Genomic DNA, 20,308 nt, shown 5'->3' with positions numbered 1-20,308 from the left:
TTTTTAGCATACTAAAAAGATTTTGACATTTAAATTTCTATACATATGTGATAAAGACAAACTAATGATAATCCAGAATTGTGTTTTAAAATATATGTAATCGCCTCAAATCTTTCAGTCATAACGTTTCCTTTAACCCGTGAAGAGGACTACATTTTCCTGATATTACTGGATTCATCTTCCTATATTTGTTTCCTGAAATTTTCACAAGTCCCAGTTTTTCTAACTGGAATGATGCTACTTATGATAACTACATTTAAAATCCAAAATGGAATGGCTTTGCTTCATTTACTGTAGTCTTTTTATGTCCATATTTGTCGATCGTCGTTCTATTAGAAAGAGTGCTCCCAAGTCAAGCGTTGGTGATGAAGGTAAATATGAATGTGCGAGTTATAGATTAATAGAAAAAAATGTGGATATTAACAGAGGTATATGACAGGTGAAATACCAAACGTTCTTAGCGAAATTTGAAGACGTCTTTGATAATCACTTTTGAGCTGTCATGTATTGATCCAAATTAATCATTGAGCAAAGATTGTGAAAGTCTATCTTATTTGATTCTATTTATTTTCATCAACGACAATTTTTAATTAGAAATATGAAATCTATTTTCAACACTGTCAAAACCACTTTTCATCATTGCTCTTCCCATCTAATTTCCCGATACATTTACCTCGATTAATGAAACAGATGTATACGCATGATTATCACTCAATATTTGGATGTCTGCTATGTTTATTCTGTGAGACATAGAAAACAGATAAAAAGGAATATCAGCAGAGAAAGATAACAAAACGATAAGAAAAATAATGATGCCTACAGTTAGAGAGATGATTAGTAATATATTTTTTCTTAAGTCATAATTAAATGCTTTTTAGCACATAGTCTGTGTTCCTCTTTTTATCATTTGCGTCTTAACTTGAATGTTATCAAGCTAGAGTTGAAGCAACAATAGACAGACACTTGACGCTCAAAAATAATGTTAAACAATTATTCAATGAGAAAAAAGAAATAGCTGCAACATGTATCACTTTTTATTTCATCCGGAAATCCATAAACCATATATATGTGCTAAGAAATCCCTCCTGCGTAATGGAAAATAATAAATCTCATCTATATTATCCTACGATGATATAGTCATAAAACGACATAATTTTAGATGGTGCACCTCAAGGGTCGTATGTCTCGTGTATATAGACTATCTGTAACTCTGTATATAAACATGTCATCTCGGCATCAGTAAAATGGACACATACTATGTCGACTTGAACGCTAACAATTTTTTTTTTCTGGAGAGGAAAACGCAAAGACACGACTCGTATTTTCTCTCTGTCTCTGTCTCTGTCTCTGTCTGTCTGTCTGTCTGTCTCTCTCTCTCTCTCTCTCTCTCTCTGTATATATATATATATATATATATATATTTATATATATATATATGTATATATATTGACATATTTAGGCAGCATATTTTCATTCAAGCAAATATTATTAAATGCAACGGAGACACTTTGCTTTATGAGTCTTTCTTAATTTTTCGATTCTCCATATAATTTTTTTGCATCTAAATACAAATTTTTTAATAACACTTCCAATGTTGTTGCTGACATGGGCGCTTTCGATTTGTCCAGGAATCAGTATCAGGTTTTGAAGTAAAAGTGCGAAGAAGCGAAAATGAGAATTAAAAGTGAAAAGTAAAATATACAGTAAACGACGATAAGTTAAAATATATAGAGTCGTCAAAAGCAGTGGAGGTAGGATTCATTATTATTGATTGAATGTTGAATGTGTTTATACACTTTTTGTATAATTAAATATAATTTTTGTCTCCGGTCTTGAAATTTTGACCATGTGTAAAAAGCCTTATTTAATAAAAATGTAAATTTTAATAATAAAATCTTTGGAAGGTATCCTTTTGTTTTCATAACCTTTTAGACTGTAGTATGTGTAACCTTAAGTCGAAGAGTTTAAAATCTATCCTTTAAAAAACACTAATGAAAATCTATCCTTTAAAAATGTTAATGAAAATCTATCCTTTTAAAAACGTTCATGAAAATGTATCCTTTAAAAAACGTTGATGAAAAGTCGATTAGAATATAGGTCGATTAAAACTTCGAATATTATAATTAGCAAGTTCGTGGACACCGTTGACAAAGACCGTCATATACGAACTACGCAATACATTTTAGGACGTTACTATTTTTTACGAATGTATTATCATTCATAGTGGGTTGAAGAGTTCTAATATATAACGCTTCAAAAATGTTTAATTTTAAATATTATTTTCATGTATATTTTTTATGTTGTCCACGACGATTTTTCTAGGATTAGAGGGGGGCAGTTATGTTCTTTGACCAAATATTTATATATAACACCAGCATTATTTAGATGGATCGTTATTCGCTGGGACAACGGTGTCGTTGTATGCCTAATGGGTGTATTATTTTAGGAGTTACATTCTTCCATGGAGCATTTAAATTTATACACTACATTGGTGTGTTCCAACGTTTTTATAGCCGTCGAGTTGTTTTTACCCAAAAAGTCTTGTGTTCTAAACTACTTGTAGTAGATAATAAATTTAATTTTAGAATTGCTATCAAAAGGCGTCAAATATCTACATATGATATTTTTAATTGCATTTTCTTCAGTTCTGAAGTTAGATGTCATTTGATATTGATAAAATATGTTAATGGGATTTGTATTGCGGTATTGGTTAATATTATTAGTAGGGTGTCCAAGGGATTGTAGCGTTTGTTTTATTTGTTCATCAACAATGTAATTAGGAAAATGATTGTTGATGAGTACTTGTTTAATGTGTATGTTTTATTTCAATAAAGAATGCTTTTTGGGGATGATGTCATTTTTGCGCGATTTATAAAATTATTATGGCTTTTTCGTAACTTTGTGGCACTCATCTTACAGTTAAGGAAACTCGTTGGTTTTTATATACTAAGGTATTAAAATTACACTGCTGCTCCAAAATTTAAGACCACTTAAAATATTTAAAAACGAAACCTTTTTTAAAGGACAGATTTAAACCTCTTCCGACTTAAAGTCACTAATACTACAATCTAAAATGTTATGGAAACAAAAAAGTACATTCCAAAAATTTCATTTAAAAATTTGCATTTTTATTAAATTAGGCTTTTTACACATGATCAGCATTATAAGACCTAGGGTAGAAACTGTTAGATTTCTTGTAATTCTAATGTTTTTAGTTGGGTAAGAGATTAGCAATCACTGGTTAAAGGTGTTGCTATGCACAAAGCAAAAATACTAACCGAAGTTAAGCACTCTCGAATTCTAGGATTCGATAAGCAAGGTTTGTCACAGTAAAACTGTTATTTGCAACATTCTCAAGAACACTGAGAATTATGGAAAAGCTAAAAAATCTCCTGCATTGAGTAGGAGCATCACACAGGTTGTTATGAATGACAGAGGACTTTCTTCTAGTCAAATTAAGGCGGTTACAGATACTTATTGCAGTCCAATAACCATTCGAAGACACTTACAACAAAAAGTCATTGTAAATAAAAAGCGTAAACAAATTCCTAGATTACTCGTGAATACCAATCTGGGACGTTGAGAAGTGGGAGAAAGTCCTGTTTTCTGATGAGAAAAAAAAATTAATTTAGATGGTCCTGATGGCTTCCAGCGATACTGGCATGACATAAACATGCCCCTTGAAATTGTTCCACATGTCATAGTGGTGAAGAGTCCGTAATGGTACGGGGTGCCTTTTCTTACAATGGTACGATGGAGCTCCAGATGGTGCAGGGTCGTCGGACAACAACTGGTTATGTTAGCATACAACAAAAAGCATCTTTGACGATGGGGGGGGCATCGTTTTTGTGGGGATGGTTGGTTATTACAGCAGGATAAAGATGCACTTCACACTGAAAGACGAACCTTGAACTTTCTACAAGAAAATGGAGTCAATCTCTTGGGATATTCTGCATGCTCACCGGAATTGAATTCAATTTAAAATGCTTTGAGATGGATCACAAGAAAGGTTTATCGAGATGACAAACAATATTCAACAAAAAATGAACTTCCTAAAGCCATCTTCAGAAACTGGAGTACGATCCATCGCACCTTAATGAAACCCCTTATTTCTAGCATGCCCTCAAATAATGTTTGAAGTCTTCAAAAGGAGTGGATGTAGGACTCATTATTATTGATTGAATGTCGAGTGTTTTTATACACTTTTTATATAATTAAATATAATTTTTGTCTCTGGTCTTGTAAGGTTGATCATCTGTAAAATGCCTGTTTTAATAAAAATGTAAATTTTAATAATAAAATCTTTGGAATGTAGCTTTTTGTTTTCATAACATTTTAGACTGTAGTATGTGTAACCGTAAGTTGAAGATTTTAAAATCTATCCTTTAAAAAAAAGTTGTTTAAAGATTTTTAAGTGGTCCTAATTTTTTTTATCAGCAGTGTATTATTGGACGTGTCAATAAGGACATCAAGAAATGAAATTTTATTATAACTGTTCAACTCTACTGTAAATTAAAGGATAGTATTGTAGTTGGTATATCTTTTCAATATTTTCAGCTAAAACAGGAGTGTCGTCCACATACCACACATATATGGAGGGGGGTTTTATATTATTTATAAATATGTTGTTCTCTAATTAAGCCATGTAGAATTTACTTAGGGTCGGTGTCCAAGGATTGATCCCATTGTTACCCCGTCTATTTGAGTATATATGTTACTTACTTACTGGGGATCATAGAAGGTACTTCTGTAGTGCAAATTAATAGTATTTTTTAATACTTTTTTATTAATTACACATGTGAGGAATGACGGATTATTATATATGTACTTGATAATTATATCTATTTTTTCTGCTACAGGTACATCTGTGAATGAACTTTCTACATCGAGAGAAGCAACTGATTTTTTCTGGTTGCATATACATATATATAATATATTAATATATATATATATATATATATATATATATATATATATATAATTCTTTCATGACGACAGAAACTAGTGCTTAATTCTCACACATTCATCATTGTAGAGTGGCAATTCCAGCTGCTACGAAGTCATCATTGACCCCAGTTGCAAAGTTTCTTCCTCATGTCTACCAAACAAGTACCACGGGAAGGAATGAAAGGAATTAAGAATTAAGAAACGTTCAATTCGCGTCCAGGCAGAAGCCAATCTAAACAAATATACAACTCGACTGTCGAGACAAGATTCTTTCCAGGAGCTGCATATTTATTCCATTTCTTTTTTTACGCACATTTTATCTTTCTTTTAATAACATATTAGAATTCTTTCCCATTTTTTCGTACCTATTTGTGAATTATTCCACGGATTTCTGCCTTTTGCATTTCTTTGGATCATCTTCCAATTACGCGATTCCCTTGGATTTTACTTGTGCGAATGGAAATTAAATTAACTTTCTTGGATTATGCATCTTTGGATTTTACCATCATTGGAAATTTTACCCTTCACCAGAAAATCCATTCAATTCAAATGACTTTTTTATTCACCCTATTCCCTCTGTTTCACTTTTTGTTATCAAGTAAGATCTATGACTTATTTGTAGTTTCATTTAATTCTTTTGCAAGCAAAATACGATCCCGCATATTGCTAAATCCTACCTTCTAATGAAAAGGAAAGTATTTCTTCGAAACTCCGCGGATTAATGACAATTTATTTAGTGTTTCCTTTTAACAATTAAAAAATGGTTTAACTGTGTTTTTAAAGTGTTTTAAACATGTTGTATTAACTACTTGTTCTCATATAAATATATATATATATATATATTCACAGCCTACAAGAGACACACACACACACATATATATACATATATATATATATGTATATATATATATATATATATATATATATATATATATATATATATATATATCCAGGAGCTCGCATACCAGTGGATATCGCTAATGGCTCATCAGAACAAAACGAACAACTGAACAGCCAAAATAGGTAGAGATAGACGATGCTTCCGGCAATAGTAGTTTGGAAAACTCTGATGATGACGATGATACATTGCCTGAGAACGATGACGACGGGGATTGGCCACCGGAAAATAATCTCAAGCTAAATTCTCCCCTTTCATTTTTGTCCCACCACTCCGCAGAAGCACACAATTAAAGAGTCGTGCATCGAACTGCTCTATTTTTCATAACGACATCATGAGGGAATGTAGGGAATATAACGAGAAAAGTGATTTACACAAGCGACGGTGCCGATGTTTATCTGGTCAAGTGAAAAAATTAAGAAAAGAAAAGAAAAAAAAATATAGACGGTTCATTAATATACACATGCAATTAATTTGCATATGTGGATAATGACTGCTGGGGCATAGAATGAAGGTGGAAAGCCCGGGAAAATATTCTCTTCTGGACAGCGGTTAAGATTACAGTTAAAGTAAAATAAAGTTAGCAAGAAGGAGTTCGGACAAATACTTATTATTATTATTATTATTATTATTATTGTTATTATTATTATCATTAGGTCTTAGTTTCGTTCAACTATTGAACATTTTCTTTTTAGAGTTCCTCTTTGAAAACGTCTACATTTCCATAACAACGAGAATAACAATAATAATAATGATAATAATAATAATAATATTAATAATAATAATAACAATAATAATAATATAATAATAATGATAATAATAATAATAATAATGATAATAATAATAATAATAATAATAATAATAATAATAATAATAATAATAATAATATTAATAATAATAATAGCCGATAGTACCTTGTTCCACTGGTCTGCTCCTAGATTGTCGTTTTGAAGGCAAGCGTAACCCTCCACTTAAAAAATCACATTACACCAAATTTCCTCCACGTTAAAAAACGACCCTTGTGTCTAACTCTGTCCCGTGGGGAGGCATAGTAAATAGGTACACCAAATTTCCTCTACTAATGGTTACTACGTCATTGACACAATAGCTACGCGTACAGACATTTACTTTTATCCTCGAGTGGCTTCCAGTTCTTGATAAGTGACGAACTCTTTTGGACTACATATATATATATATATATATATATATATATATATATATATATATATATATATATAATATTTATTTTAACACTATATATACATATTTCAAAGGCGTATCAGTGGTTTCAATGTGTTGATTCAACCATAACATGTCGGAAATGGGCAGCGCAAATTCATCAGTGACTTTGAAAAACTGAAACAATGCAAAGTAAACAAATAGAGAAAAAACGTTAAAAGACATATATATATATATACATATATATATATATATATATATATATATATATAGGTATATAGATACACAGAAAGGTATATAGACACGCATAGGTAGATAGATACATAGAAAATTATAAGCATATAGATATATAGATCACAGCAAGGTATATAAACATAGACACAGATCTATAGAAATATAGACCTACTATATAGATACACAGAAAGTTCTGTCAGACACATATAGACACATATAGACACAGATATATATATATATATATATATATATATATATATATATATATATATATATATATATATATATATACAGGGATTGAGAACGCATTAAAAATGTGACTTTTATGCATAAATGTTTTGGCATTTTTTTGCATTTCTTTTGCATTTCCATACACCAAACATGGATATAAATATAAATAAAACATCCGCTGGGTCATAACCTCTATTTCCGTACCTAACCTGTAGGTTGTGATAAACGGCGTCACACACACACAGACAGTAGGAAAATTTATACATATATATATATATATATATATATATATATATATATAATATATATATATATATATATATATATATATATATGAACAAATGATTAATAAAACATGTTAAAAGTGATTTTGAAAAAGAGTTAAAAACATATTTAATTTTTAAAAAAGGAAGCACAAGATAAGTGGATAGTCCTTAATCCGCGGAGTTTCGGAGAAATACTCTCCTTCTCATCAGAGGGCAGGAATTAGCAAAATTCGGGATCGGATTTTGCATATAAAAGTATTTAATGAACTACAAGTAAGTCACATATCTTACTTGGTTAAAAGAAAGGGTAAGGTAAGGGGAATAGGAGGTAAAAGAAAACTGATAAAAAGATTTCACATGAATGGATAGTCCGGTGAAGGGTAATATATATATATATATATATATATATATATATATATATATATGAACAAATTATTAATAAAATATGTTAAAAGACATCTTGAAAAAGAGTTAAAAATATATTAAATTTTAAAAAAGGAAGCACAAGATAAGTGGATAGTCCTTAATCCGCGGAGTTTCGAAGAAATACTCTCCTTCTCATCATATTATAAGCTCTATTTCCTTTTCGATTTTATTGAGCTTTTTACATCTGGCTGAGTTTATTTTACTTGTAAATATTAACTCTTTAATATTATAATATATTTTAAGTTTACCATTTTGATTAGCTTAGTAAACTTATTGTAACTTTTATTATATATATATATATTTATATATATATATTAATTTATATATATATATATACATATATATATATATATATATATATATATATATATATATATATATTGTGTCTTAGCCCACATTTATTTATTTTTTGTTTTTTAATACATTCATGTGAGTTTCGGGTATTGACATTGTTACAAAAAGACTTGTTAAACATGTACACTCTGCATATGTCGTTCTTGCTTAGCACTCAAGGTTCATTTTGTCGTACAAACAGACAAACTTTCAAAACCATTTTATAGTATACAATCAGCCTGCCACACAACCGTAATATGACAACATTACATTGCGTGGTCACCGATATCCCTTTCTACAGAAAGATGAATGTCATCATATTGGCCTGTTTGGCTGAGAAAGGTTTAATGTCACACCTGATCGCCAAGATATCGATAATCATGCGCGAGTCAAATGTCACTCACTCTTGTGAGACATTTCAGTTCCACGGAAACAGAAGACTTCAGAGGTCGCTAATACGATTAGTCGATTGCAGCCGGTCATACCACTTCTCCAACATCGTTTTCCTTCCTGTGGAATTATTACATCGTGCCAGTTAAGCCATCTGTAGATTATAAAGCTTATCGTATCCATACATCGCATATATTTGACTCAAACGTCTTTAAGCAAGAAACCACATCTGCCAGATTTTATCCTATTTGTCTTGTTTTAAATCTTAGCGATCAAACAATATATTTGATGCGGGCGACTCGCTTATACTATATAAGATCATTACATTATAATATCTAGTATAGTACGTAGATAAACGGAAAATTTTAGTCACTCATATATTCTATATCTTGAAATTGCCACCGTGGTTTGTGAAAATCCCATTTTTGCATAGTGGTGGGAGTGTTTCTAATAGATTAATAAACAGGGACACAATCTCGGTGGAGTCATAACAAAGACTTAAAACCTGTACTTGATGCCCTCTGACTAAACAAGCCGATGATCAAGGATAGCTAGAGTAATCTTAAGAATTAAACAACTTTTCCCCGTACACCTCGATTTAGCGGCTAGATAAAGAGTAGCATTCGAGTCGCCCTAAACTAATGTCGATCATTTAGTTTAGCTTATATCATTCAGTGGAATAAATTTTAAGAATATTACGGTAAAGAACGATAGCTTATATTCTATCAGGCATATATATATATATATATATATATATATATATATATATATATATATATATATATATATATATATATATCAGGTCATGCCATATGCTACTGGAACCATGTAACCCAGTACTACCTGCCTGATGGTCGGGTCACCGAAAACTAAACAGGTTCCCCCACCAGACTTGTTTGGTGAGGCGGGTGGCTAGTCTCCCTGAAGGATAAAAACAAGACCTTGCAAAGCGCGAATGAACCCTTTTTTCGGGGTCAACGGCCAACTAGCACCGTGTGTTTGTTTGTATGTATATGTGTGTTGGGATGGAGAGGGATCCCATAAGCAGTGGTGAAGCCAACCTTTCTAGGAGAAGCACATCTCTGATTTGAAAAACCATAAAGCGGGAGACCAGTACCCGCATTAAACTGGTCTGAAGTTTAACTTGTTGCTGGCTATCGTACTCTTGCTTGTTGCTGGATATCAACATTTTGAACCAAGAGAGAGACTTAGCTGCCGTACAAAGTTAAGACTCTGTAACATCATCTGTGTATAGATACTCCCTCAGGCATGTTTTCTATAAAAATGGTCCTGTAGCGATGGAAAAGTTGTAACGTGTGGAGGCTTGTAACGTGTGGAAGCATGTAATAATGTAGCTCAATGACGATCTTCAGTGTCATGCCTGCTTGAGCGTGTGAATTCATCGATAAGACTAAAAAAAAAGGTAATTTTTAGGCTCATGGACTTTAAGTGTCTGCGGGAGTGGCACTCTTCTGACAAGACGTTGCAATCATTATATATATATATATATATATATATATATATATATATATATATATATATACCTATCAGGAGACAGTTCTTATACTATATCATATATGCATATATATATATATATATATATATATATATATATATATATATATATATATATATAGGACATAAACTATCGTTCTTCACAGTGATATTTAAATTTGGAATAGAGGCTTTTATCAATTATTACTCATATGGTCTGTAATTATATTGGATGCATAAATTAAAAAATTGGTATGAATAAAACCTAAAATATAATTGTAAAAAAACATATTTCCACAGAATTACATACATACATACATACATACATACACATATATATATATATATATATATATATATATATATATATATATATATATACGTTTTAATTTGGTAATTTGGATTAATTAAGGAGAACGGTTAATCAAGAACTTGTTTACGTTGGACTTGAAGACGGCCGTACTGTAGTCAACTGCAGGGCAAGAAAAGTGAAGAGTTCTACAGTTGTGCATTTCTAAGAAATAAGCTGTGTTCATGGAATCTACGTTTAGGTTAAGACAGATATAAAGAGTGCGGGGATTATTGATAGTGTTTTCAGTTAGACGAATGCTTCTCGTGAATGTTTGGCGCGGGGGACCATCCATTAGGTCTGAGCCGAGCACTTGCCATGAAAATAACGATAAAGCAGAGAGAGACTCGTAACGTCTTTTCAGTGAGAAAGAAGTTGTAGGGAAGTGAAAAGGGCACCCCCTACTAGGCTACATGGGGATCTAGGGGGGGAGAAACTCAAGTCCTTAACTTGCGGTTTGTTGAATTGCATGACTCTTGTGAACTGCGACGCTGTTTATATATTATTTCACATTCTGAAGATTATATATATATATATATATATATATATATATATATATATATATATATATATATATATATATATATATATATATATATATATATATATACAGGGTGTCCGTAAAGTTACTATACAGTCTATAATAACATAAAACAATAAGACTGTATAGTAACTTTACGGACACTCTGTATATATATATATATATATATATATATATATATATATATATATATATATATATATACTAGCTAGCACGGTAACCCCGAGATTACCGGAGACTTAATGAGTATCAACGAAAGTTTCACCTATTCATAGTTAACTGTCATTGTCATAGGTGATATCACCCATTGCTCAATCAAGTCGATTTAATGTGTACCCTAATAAGGTACCCATCGCGGTGCATCCGGAGAAAGTTTAACATTCCTCTCCGCAGTGATTTAGTCCACATTACATTATAAATTACATTTGACTGTAGCGAACCTAATTGATTTAAATAAAACTTTAAAATGCAAAAGTCAAATATCATAGTTCCATTGTGCTTCAGTTCTAATACGCTCCTGTCATATCTCTAAACTTACCCTTGATTTTACATGCCGGATTTTTCTACTTAGACAGTGATAATGGTTTAACTGAACATTTTAAATGCAATGTTTAGGATCATGCTTCAATTGTGTCTAAACAGAACCATTCATTTTGAAGTCACCCCATTGTTATCCAAAACTACTTTTGCTTTTATAGGCCGGACCTTTCTACTGTAATAAAACTTCTCACATGCACTTCTGATATTACGCTGTATAAGGCGTCCAATTTAGTGAAGGTCGCACTTCCTTTTGACTTTATCTAAGAGGGAGAAACTAGTGGTACATGCATCAGCCCAGATGTGACAATAATACTAATAAGACATTATTATATAAATCTCACCTATCTGTTAGTGCTTGTGCATGAATGTATGTATGTGTGTATGTCTGCTTAAAACTTTTGACAGGAGTGACGGATTTTACGAGATCGGCATCCTTTTGAAACTCGATCCTTCGGACGAAAGGTATCGAAAAATTGACCAAAAACATTAATTTCATCATCTTCAACTTGTCACTTTTCTACAGTGAGGAGTCGCTTTCTTTCGCTGATATTTTCAAAAGTCATCCCCTCTTTTCGACTGTCTAGCCTTGGTTTATACCTACGACACTTCAGGTTTTGCAATGGCCGCAACAGCTAACGCGTCACTTTTGTTTCACTTTCTTTTTCTTCTTCGCTGTACGGGTTCGAGCGTGCCTGTCTACTACCACTTATATTTTTCGCTAGCAATTTTTCAATTTGTTTTTTTGGTTTTGCACAAAACACACACTTCCACTTTCTTTTCCGCCTTCGCGTCCGTGGTTCGAACCTGCCTGCTTACTGCACGTTTTAATGTTTGCTCATTAAAATCCCCCAAACATCCGGGCAACGCCGGTCATCCAGACTTGTTATACATAAAATGGGTTTAGAACTGTTGTGCTATTTAAATTCATTTTACGAATAACATACGGACATTTTATAGTATTTTAAAAAAATAAACAGAGATACGAGTACATCAACGAATATATAATTTGTGCGAATAAAAATAAATTACTTGTATTTATTAAATCTAGTCCTGCAGTAGCGCATCTGTGAGATGAGAAGAATTGCATTCTTTGTCATTCGACCCCATTCTTTTCTTTCTCTGTTTTTTAATCGTAGAAGGCAGGTCAGTACCATAATCAATTTTCGTTGTTTTATTTACTTTTATTTTTAGTGGTTCTTGTATTTATATATTCAAAGAGGACACTAAACGATGACAAAATTAGAAGTAATTTCCATGAAGTAGGCTTAGGATAGAGAACGGATAAAAAAATAAAAAATTAAAATTAAATAGAAAAAAAAATTAAACTATCGGTCGAAATTGAAATGCATCTTGGGAAAAAAACTGAAGATCAGACTATTATAAAAGTTGGTTTAAAATGGCGTTCTAAGATCTATGCAAAATTACTCCAGGAACAAGAAAATTGCATGACAATGAAGAAGGTTGATAACATTCTGAATTTGACAGATCTTGAAAAAGAAATAATTGAAAAAGATATAACGAAAGGGATAAAACACATAGAAAGATATAACAATATATATATATATATATATATATATATATATATATATATATATATATATATATATATATATATATACAGGGTTTCCACAAAAGCTTGGCTACAAGACTTTGTGGAAGCATCCTGTAGATTATGTAGCAGACTTTGTGGGCACCCTGTATATATATATATATATATATATATATATATATATATATATATATATATATATATATATATATATATATATATATATACAGGGTGCCCACAAAGTCTGGTTACATAATCTACAGGATGCTTCCACAAAGTCTGGCTACATAATTTAGCCAGACTTTGTGGACACCCTGCACATATACACACACACACACACACACACACACACACACACAAATACACACCTACACACATACCCGCATACACACACACACATATATATAGTATATATATATATATGGCTATAACATTTAATCACATAACCTAATATCCAAGTGTATATTTTTATGCGTCACTTTTCAGTATTACTTCAACAGTGCTCAATACATAGGTAGAGCAAGGTAGTAAGTTATAAAACTATATGTTGTAATTAAGCAACACAGAATATTCCGCGTTGAATTCTCGTGAGAATTCGTCAGGTTTAGGCATAAGCCTGACGCATTCTCACGAGAAAAGCCGCCGAATATTCTGCGTTACTTAATTGCCATATATATATTTTCTTAACGTCATTTATATATATATATATATATATATATATATATATATATATATATATATATATATATGTATGGATACTTAGCAAAAGTGGTAATTAGTAAAAACCTGAATAGAGTGATCAGTGCTATTGGAGAGAAAATATGTGTTTTATTTTTTATTACCGTTTTATCTGTTTAGTTACATATGTTTCGGATGTCGGACCATGTTTACGATCCAGCAGCCTCGTCAGATCTTATTGATATGATTGTTATTATTTGGGAGAAGTGTTTTAGAGGAAATACGAGAAAAAGGGACTGTTTGACGAGGTCTTATACTTTGCCTCGCTACTCTCTGACCTACAACCATCCGAAATGGAAATTATCAAAATATCTAGGAAAAGAGTATAATCAACCAAGATACCCAATGAACTAAGAAGAACCAACCCGTATCATTTGGCCTCTCAATGGAATATCTGGATTCAGCAGAAGCCACCGTTCTAGTTGGTCACTTCATTCTATATAATCTCACAGAATCTATAGATAACAAAAACATAGGACTATATAGAGACGATGGCCTCATCGTAACTGAGAATTCAAATGGCCCTAAATGTGAAAAATTGAAAAAAAAAACCGTTACATGAAGAAATGAACAGAATAGGTATAAAACTGGACATTAAGTCTAACGAAAAAATGGTGACTTTCTCGATATAACTCTCAACCTCTCAAATAACTCATATGATCCTTATACCAAGGAAAATACTTGCCCACTCTATATACACCCACTCTCCAACAAACAAAAGCATATCATTAACCATATCCTTACATCTATCGAAAAAAGACTTAGTACTAATTGCTATAAACTTGAAATATTCAACAAACATACACCATTCTATGAAAATGGCCTTAAAGAAAGTTGTCACCCAAAAGCCATATTTAATTACATTGACTGTAATTCCTCTAATACCCCAAACAAGAAAAATAGAGCCAGAAAAATAATTTGGTTTACCTCCCGCCCTTCAATATAATGGTTAAATCGGAACTAGACAAAAAATGCGTTCAACTAATAAACAACCATTTCCCATCCAACCACACGCACTGCATAAAATATTTCATACAAACACAATTAAACTTATCTACCGCTGTACTGATAACCTAGAACAAATAATCAAGAAACATAATAGGAAAATGCTTAACGAGGATAAAAACACAAATAACACTAGCAGAATTAATTGTAACTGTCCCAACAAATCCGAATGCCTACTTAATCAACAACGCTTACAAACAGAAGTAGTGTATAAAGCCACAATTGCACCTACAGAAAACCCAAACGACAAAAATACTATATTGGCTTGGCAGGCACTTCCGTTGAAGATAGATTTCGAGTACATAAACCCCAACCACCCTTACAAAACCTCACTAACCTCCAATATCAACATCTAATCCGAAATAACCTTACACCAAGCATTACGTGGATAATCATAAAAATATTCTAACGTATGTAAATCTTTACACTCCCCATGCCTCCTCTGCCTGAACAAAACACTATTTATATTCAATTTTAAAGATATATACAAATTACTAAAAAGAAAACATGAAACCGCCATAAACTGCCGGTACTAGAAATCCCAATTTTACACCTGTCTGAAACATCCCTCAGACAACCTCGTTTCGGACCCGCTGAATAATTCACACAATACATCCATCTACTGCATACACCCCTTTACTGTATCATCAACACAACCAATTACCCTCACTCAACCCTCCCCATACCCTATATTACCATGCCCCTTGCCCTAAAATCCCCCTCAGATCCAACAAAATAACCTATATCTCCAATATTACCAATTTAAACACCACATAAACTAATCTACCATACAAAATTACCTAGCAATCTACGTCTACCACCCTTTCTAGCTAAATTAAACCACTACACCCCAACATAGCCCATACCCAATTTATATAATTTGATATAGAAAACTATCATACTTGCAAATAAATAAAGTAGCCCAACTTAGAACAATAATTAAACCAATTAAAGTATTTAATCCATATAAAATTACCCTAAACTCCTCCCCAATTGTAAGTTATATCTATCAGGATTGTTCATTTGATTTCTCTCAGTGTCTTATCCAGCTTATATATATATATATATATATATATATATATATGTGTGTGTGTGTGTGTGTGTATGTGTGTGTGTGTGTGTATACAAAAATGCCTGAAATTCTACATTACAAATTAGAATAGGTTTATTTGCGTGTATTTATTTCAGCATGGTAAAGTGTCTAATTCTTGACAGCACCTGTGTCATAGCGTAGAAACAGTTATTAAGTATTACGTAAATCTTTTAATATTTTCCGTCCCAACTAATTAGAAGAATAAAAACTCATAAACTTTTGAAGAAAATAAAAAATAAAGAAGAATATAGGTAAGAAAACATTAATTTCAAAACACACACACAACCGCGTACATACACAAACACATACACACGAACACATACACGCATACACACACACACACATATATATATATATATATATATATATGTATATATACATAAAATGCGTTTATCAATATGATAAATCCATCTTTCCTGATAGACTGAAATTATTTGAGAGCAAAATAGTAAGAATTAATACAAATCGCCCTTTTTTACTAAGCGTCACCTATTTTAAAGGCTCGGTGGTCACCTATTTTAAAGGCTCGGTGGTCACTCAAGGATAAGGTTTAATGATTATACTGTCCTCATTGGGATAAAAGCATAATTATTGTTACTATTTGGTATAATTTGATTACTTAAGGGGACGGCATAACAAGAATATTTTATAACCGTTTTAGGACGACCATATAGTAGTCAGCTGGAAAGCAGGCCAGGGAACTTGTATTCCATTGAAGAGCAGTTCGAGGAAAGACAATTTCAGTAGGGAAGCTAAAAGATCTGTCCCATCTTGCAATGTTGAATTCATGTATCTGTTCTACAACAATCAAGTAGTTCTGATGAATCCATATAAGTTGTGCACATCAAAGTAAATAAACCTGAATAGCTCGACAAATAGCACAATCCCACCATTTCACTGTTGATGGCACGAGATACCATCAGACCTTTTACTTTTTAATGATCTAACCCCTGAAAATGTCACTATTTCGACATTCCGTTCCTGTTTCCTGCTTTTCTAGACGAACTTTTCTTTAGAAGTTTTTAATGTAATATATATATATATATAAATATATATATATATATATATATATATATATATATATATATATATATATATATATAGACAAAATACTGTTAGAAACTCGCTCAGTATATGTTACCGTAACATCGGCTGACATATATTCGGTCGGTTTCTTTCTTTACTTTTTAATAATCTGACCCCTCAAAATGTTACTATTTCGGCATTGCGTTCCTGTTTCCTGCTTTCCTGAACGAACTTTTCTGTAGAAGTGTTTAATGTAATATATATATATATATATATATATATATATATATATATATATATATATATATATATATATATATATATATATACACAAAATACTGTTAGAAACTCGCTCAGTATGTGTTACCGTGACCTCGGCTGACATATATTCGGTGGGTTGCTTTCTTTCGAATCTATGTGTATAGTAATACACACCCATGAATTCTTGACGTGAATGTCTTCGAATTAATAAATTACATAACAACTTAGGCGAATACTTCCATAGGAAAAGATATCAAATATAAAAAGACAACGTATGTTATGTGAGTAAAAGTTTTTACGAATGTTGATACTTGCAAGGAAGCAGCCGTGCGATAATGTGTTACACAGAAGATCAACTCGTGTAAAGAAACTTCTGTTCCCAGAAATTACGCTTGATCCAAAATATTCTGAGAAAGAAATTGAAAATTTTTGTTGTGGTCGAAAAAAAATGAAATCTTGCTGTGAATGGCTTAAGAGAAGCACCGCGGAATGTAATCCTGTCGGCATTTTTTTTATGAAACATACATGATAATTATTGAAATCAGTTTGTTTATATAATATTGTAGAGAGTTAAAAGATTAAATTAAATTACCTCTGCCAATAGAAAATATAATTAAAATTGTAAGTATATGCATTGACATGAGGTGTTTCACATTCGATGGACTCTACTACAAACACAAATTTGGACTACCCATGGGTAAGCCTCTAAGTGGGGTTTTTGCATGTCTATTTTTGGAATTCATAGAAACCGGACCCATGAAATATAAATTGCCCAAGGGCACTTCCTATTATGGATATATAAATGATATTTTAATTTTTCTCTCCATGTCTCAATATCACTGATGCATTAAATAAGATCGAACCCACTATTAACTATACGTATGAAAGACAAAATAAAAAAAACATACCTTTTCTGGGCATCAATATCATAAATAACAAAGACCATTTAAGTTTTAAAGTCCATCGGAAAGTAACGCATAAAAATGATTACATACATTTTTATTCTCATCACGATGATAAAGTAAAAAGAGGTATATTAATAGGATTTTTTCTTAGGGCCCTGAGAATATGCAGTGAAGAATACATCAAGGAAGAATTTGAGTATATCGAACGTATATTCATGAACTCACAATATCCTCAACATTTTTTGACAAATACAAAAAGGAAAGCACTAAAAATTTACCATAAAATTCCCCAAATAGCCAGACACACGATAGACACTTAACTAATAAAAACAACAATCTATAAGAACCTAAATAAGACAGACATTCTAATAAAAAAGTACACTCTTTAACAATTAGGGATTTACCACGTAAATTATGACTAATACCAACACTAACACCAAAGCCGATATATATTCCATACCCTGCCTTGATTGTCGAAGAATATACGTAGGAGAAACTCAACGTAATTTAAATAAAAGAATATATAAACACAAAAGAGATGTGAAAAACAACAATGCACTCAACGCCATATTTTGTCACATCATGGGGAACGACCACCATTTTAATTCTAACAAAGCAACTTTCATTAAACACAAACATAACAGATCTACACGACGTTTAATTGAGTCGGCTATAATCTCCCATTCCAGCAATATAATTAAACAAAGAAAAGGTTTTTTTCCACATTGCACCCTATCCGTCGAAAATAATTATTAAAGAGAACAAGACGCAGGTTGAACTCGAAATATATATATATATATATATATATATATATATATATATATATATATATATATATATATATATATATATATATATTTTAAAATCCATTCGTAATTTCACTTCATGTTATTATTTTTATTTTACTTACTGTATTTTATTTATCACTGTCTTTTTTAGACCACATTTTATCACCTCCTCTTCTTATTTTTGGACGCCATCTACAGTTACTACGCTATTTTATCTCAGTTCAATCAAAAGTAAAAGCTCCCTTCGTAATCTCGTTTCATTTTATTTACTTAATCTCTCACGGTTATATTTCCAGACGTAATCTTTTAAATATCCCCGATATTTTAACTTTTAGAAGTAATCCACTACGCTAATTTACTCTAATTTATTTTCTATCATAAAATGTATATACATGTATATATGACATCTAATTTACATAAGGAAAGAACGCTGCTCTCCCCCATCATTATATATAGCCCCAAATCTTCCGACTATCTCGTCAATAACCATCCCTCTTGAAAAAGCCCGCATAAATCGAGCGAAACATTGACGATTACGGTCCTTTCACCTCCATTTTATTTCATATCGTCGGATTCAATCCAGCTCAACAATCATATATATATGTATGTATATATATATATATATATATATATATATATATATATATATATATATATATATATATATATATTTAACTAATTCTCCCGAATTAACCGTGTTCAAGAGAGGGTCCGGTGCCAATTTAAATTTTCCAATACATCGGTAAACACTGTATTTTTGCGAATCGAATAAGCATCTTACATTTAAAAAATACTAATAACTTATCCAGTTAGGTAATAAAGATAAAATTAATTTGTTATATAGTTGTTTTTTTGACAATTTTTCGAATCTATGTGTATAGTAATACAAATTCAACTCATTTTACTACTTCCGTGTTTGTTATCCCAGGTGGAATTTCGATTAACTGAGCTACTACACAAAGATTTACCGTCCAGGTAAAACGGCAAATCGAAGGTGATTATCAATAAATTAAAACGAAATCTTTTCAAATAGAATGTAAACAACTTCAAGTCATAAACCGTCTAACAAGCGTGAAAGCCGAGTCATTTCATTAATCTTCCGTAATATTTTTAGG

The sequence above is a fragment of the Euprymna scolopes genome, chromosome 22 (genome assembly GCF_053919585.1).
Source record: "Euprymna scolopes isolate OS-2025 chromosome 22, ASM5391958v1, whole genome shotgun sequence".
Taxonomy (NCBI): Eukaryota; Metazoa; Mollusca; class Cephalopoda; order Sepiida; family Sepiolidae; genus Euprymna; species Euprymna scolopes.
Note: the sequence above shows the minus strand (reverse complement) of the source record.